General features: G+C 31.4%; 1 long non-coding RNA gene across 1 annotated transcript; it reads right to left on the minus strand.

Annotated features, from left to right (window-relative positions):
• Positions 1–1032: 1032 nt before the first annotated feature.
• Positions 1033–3944, minus strand: LOC140433268 (uncharacterized). The gene is made up of 2 exons (XR_011949912.1): positions 3835–3944; positions 1033–1339 (listed from the first exon to the last, which is right to left on the minus strand). It is a non-coding gene; the product is annotated as an uncharacterized lncRNA (long non-coding RNA).
• Positions 3945–4911: the final 967 nt, after the last annotated feature.

The raw sequence follows: 4911 nt of genomic DNA on the forward strand, positions 1-4911 counted from the left end.
TTAGAGGACCTTACTTTTTCTTCCCTACGGAGGTTGGGTTCCACTCCTAGACAAAGCAGAAAACAATCCAAGATTTGCAATATTGTTCACAAGTTTTAGTTTAGGTTCCCAATGTTTACTTATACATATCACAATACATTGTTTGTGTCGTTAAATTTCCTCGTGAATTGTGTCAAAATAGTTCTTTAAAAGCCTACCTCAAATTTGATTGGTCAATAGTTACCCTAAAGGATTTATTATCATCTGTATGCTTTGATTTATGGTATTCGCATATTATTTATAGAAAATGTTGTTTTTTCATGAATTCTACAATCATCTTATTCGGTGTTTGGTGTTACTTTTGATGTACGTCAGAATAATCACTTATGAAATATTATTAATTTTTCATTTCTGTTGTTTGTTCCGATAACCAATTGTTTATTTCTGCGCCGTCCCTGCTTTTGCCATCCTGTTTATTCATCATTTGATTCCAAGTATTTGCTGCAACTGCTACTCTAATTTGCTATATTTGAATAATATTTGTATTGAGATTCTCATTACATTCTTTGCCATATCCATTTTTGTTTCTATTTTATTGTTTCATAGGTGACATCTGAACAATCGAGGTTTGGATTTTATCGTACCGTGGTTCTGTGTTATTTAGCCAACTAGCATTTCAACTACACCTATCGTCTAACCTTTCTCGAGTTCCACCTTTTAGTTCTGTTTGAGTACTTTATTTTTGTTTTTTATCTCCTCAACTAAATTCTTTAACAGTTGAATTTTATTGTTTTTAGGATCGAAATTAGTGGCGTATGCGTACTAACAGGTTTCTTCATTAATATCCAGTTTTTCGCCTTTTAGATTCTGATTATTGCAACACTTTTTTGCCGCTTAAATTGCACAACTATTATTGTTAAATGTTTGACATTTAAAATGTTTAACTAGAGTGGGTAATGCTTTTTTACAAAATTCACATTTTTTCACAGTTTTTACTTCGCGTCATGTTGATATCTTCCCATGTATACTTTAAGGAAGGTTTAATTGAAGAAATTGTTTTATTAAATTACTTTTATTTTAGGTTACACCAATTGTTTTTAACAACATTATATAACAATAAAAAGTATAATTTGAAGTGAAGATAATATATATTCACCATTCGATAGAAATTAGTCTCTTCTTCGAAGGCCGCAATAGACATCTCGTTGATGGTTACATTTTCTTGTAACCGTATCGAAGTATGTTCCAGCTGCACATCTGAGTGGTATTGGTACACCATTGGAACATTGATAGAATTTGGAGCACGACCATGCATCAGCAAGGTACACGTTATATCTACCATCTCTGGGACATACTCCAACTAAAACGAATATACTTTATTATTACTAAATATAAATGAGCAAAACCATAAAATTAATATGTTACTATTTACTTACTACAATTTATGATCATTGAAATTTAAATATTAAACTAATTTGTATAATTAGTAAATGGTAATAACATATGTATATAACATCATTTCTCTTTAAAAAAAGATTAGGGGTGATTGAACATATTTCTAAAGATTTTACTTGCATAGAAAAGGGTAGGATTATCAGAAAGAATAGCAATGACAAAATTCAAGATACACAAAAACATCTTAAAAATTATTGAAGTATATGTTTTGACATAAACTCATTACGACGGAATTAATGTGAATTATGTCAGTACTCATACCCTAATAATGAGATATTTCAACTTTAAATTTGATATCTTATTTTCTAAAAGTTTTCTAAAAATTGTCTTCTTAAAGTAGACCTTTCTGAAAATTTTATGGGTGAATATAGTTTCGGTTATAGATATGCAAGAGGACAAACACTCGTCAACTTCGTAGAAAGCAATAAATACTATGCTCTGAATACCCTATAAGAAAAAAATCGCAAAAAAATTGAGTGGATGTCTCTGGCCTATTGGAATTTTGTACTTGTCACTGGTTCACCATATCTTTAGTGATTCCGGTTGTCAACTGTCAATTGTAATTCTATTTTTCTAGAATGTAGCACATGTTTAGTTTTTAGTTCTTTTGTACAATAAAGTAATTAAATAATTCACTGCTAACTCTTCATTACCATCACTGGGGAACAAAAAATTCTAATATGGCACACGTAATAAATTAGATTTAATGTTACATATATAAAAGATGTGCGGAAACGTTGACCATGACAAGGAGAACAGTTCAAAAGATCCGTGTGTGTTAAAGGGCGATGGAGCGTGCTATGTTGGGCGTTTCACTACGAGACAAGATCCCAAATCGCCAGCTACGACAAAGAACAGGAGTGGCTGATGCAGTAGAGAGAGTAGCAACACTGAAATGGAACTGGGCAGGTCACATGGCTCGAATGACAGATAATAGATGGACAAAGCGGATACCGGAATGGAGACCAAGAGATGATGCCTACTAATGCCGAGGTCGTCCACCAACACGTTGGACTGACGATCTAAAACGTTATCATAGGAATTGGATGCAAGAGGCACAAGACCGAAATAGATGGAAAATTATGAGGGAGATCCAGCAGTGGATAAGCGAAGATTGAATGATGATATAAAAGATAGAAGTAACTAAACAGATGTTGTAGAAGACGTAAGAGTGAATAATATAATTTCTCTAGGAAGTGATTATCGAAGAGGTAGAGCCAAATTAAAAATAAATCACAACAAGTATAACAGAACATTTAGGAACAGGTCGAATATAGATGTCGAGTAACTTAAAAATAATAGCAAAAAAATACTTGGATAGTTTTCAAAATGAAGAATTTGGCAAAAAACTAGTTAAACTAACCAACAAACCGGCAAGTTGCTAAAGGACTTAAGCGAGAAGAAAAACTTTAAGCAGTTGGTCTCGATGATATTCCTGTGAAAGTTTTGGCAGCTTTAAGAGATACAAGAACAAGTTGGCTAACAGGTTTATTTCATACAATTATGAAAGTGGGAAATACAAGACGATTGGAGAAGTAATATATTACTACCTATTTATAAAAGCAAAGATGTTTCACAATGCAGAAACTACAGACCCACAAAACATGCTTGGCCAGTAACGCAGATTCAACACACACCGACAGTGACGTCAGAATAGGACTTTGACCGTGTGCCACAAGCAACTCATATTCTGCAAACTGCTAACAGATGTATGTTTTCAAAAAACTGGCATGTAGCCATCTTCATGCTTCGTCTTATAGGTTTCAAACACCTCATGGAAGAGTGATTGTCTACAAAAAACACAATAAAAACATTATAAGACTAAGCAGTCTGTTATATGCGTTAAAACTCTTTTAAACATATAAAAATCGTATTTTTATACCATATAATATCTTATACCTATTCTTGTCTCCATATAACAAGTTTAGAGTAAGGTACTTGAGGAGGTGGCAATATACTATATGCAGATATATTATAAAGTAACACCACTGTTTACGTTGATCTGCGTTTAATTGAAAGTTGGCAAAACTAAGTATAAATGCATATATTGTATTTACTCCTTTTCATAAACCAAACATTATTATTTGTTAAAGATGGCAATTGCATATATGCAAACATATTTCGTTTTGCCCTCCTCTTTATATGTGGAATGCGCGATGAGTTTCAAAGCAACGTGTTGATTTATTTGATTTTGTCATCTACCAAATTGTTTTCAGTTGTTGTCGCGTGGTCATAGTTACTGTTAGAAATGAGCACTTATGCTCGCTTGTGTAGTAACTTCCCGCCACTTGCAGAAAAGTAAAAATTTGACCAAGGTATCAAAAACTTAACTACTAAATTTACTAAATAGCTGGAAATATTGACCAAATATAACCAAAATAATAAAAACAAAATAGTTACTTTGTCCACAGGCAAAGGCAATACAGCACATCAACACAAAAAGTTTAAACATTGTTTACGTTTTATAAAACAACTGTAATCCTTTCCAAAAGTTTATTATTTTTATACTAGTTCATATCGTGAAATTAACATATAAGGTTTTTAATTTGAAGACACATCAATCTTCTGTAAGGTAGATGGGTATAATATGTATGTAAATGGAACAAATTGATTTGACAATTTAATAAGTGTTTTATATTAAAAAAATATGAGTTTTAAAATAATTTTAATAGCACAAATGTATTTTATACATTTTTTTTAATAAATAATATTATTGTTTAGATCAAATCAAAGACACACAAGGTAAAGTAATAGAAGATTCGGACAAAATATAGAACGACTTAAATAATAATATTTCAGAAATCTAAAAAGACATAAAAAACAAAAAATTCGTACAGTAGGCTATACTATGTATTGTGAAAAGATTATGGCAAAAGCATATGTCAACATTTTTACATTTTGAGATTTTTATACCTACATATTCGTAGTGATGAGATCGGTGTCGGCCGATATGCGCTCGACCGTTTTGCGCCCTTACCTGAAATCAGCCGGTTTGCGCTCTAACACTTTCTTAATGGAGATGTATAGCTAATTATTTTCTTATATCGACCGTTTTGCGCTCTCTTGTAATCGACGTTTAATTTTATTCTACCATAACGATCAGGTAACGGTTAGGCTAGTAAAATTAGTTTTAAAAAATCATAAAACTATAAAAAAATAAAAATAAACCATCTTCGCTTCACACTCTCATTCAGGCTTAGGACTGTCATAGTTTATACATAATATAAACAATGGCGTGTTTAGAAGATGTTTTTTTTTATTTTTTCATTTTTTTTTAATTTGTTAATTTTTTTTTTGTTTTTTTTCGTTTTTTCTTTCAAACTTTTTATACAGTAAAATACAAAAATTCTTGGGAATAAAAAATTGTCTATTTATTGCAGCTTCTGGATATATGCCAATGTCCTTAAACACAACCTTAAGTCCGTTGTATCTTTATATTTCTGTAAAGTTTTGGATATTCTTTCATCAAGAGATGAA

This window comes from Diabrotica undecimpunctata, chromosome 2 (assembly GCF_040954645.1).
Source record: "Diabrotica undecimpunctata isolate CICGRU chromosome 2, icDiaUnde3, whole genome shotgun sequence".
Taxonomy (NCBI): domain Eukaryota; kingdom Metazoa; phylum Arthropoda; class Insecta; order Coleoptera; family Chrysomelidae; genus Diabrotica; species Diabrotica undecimpunctata.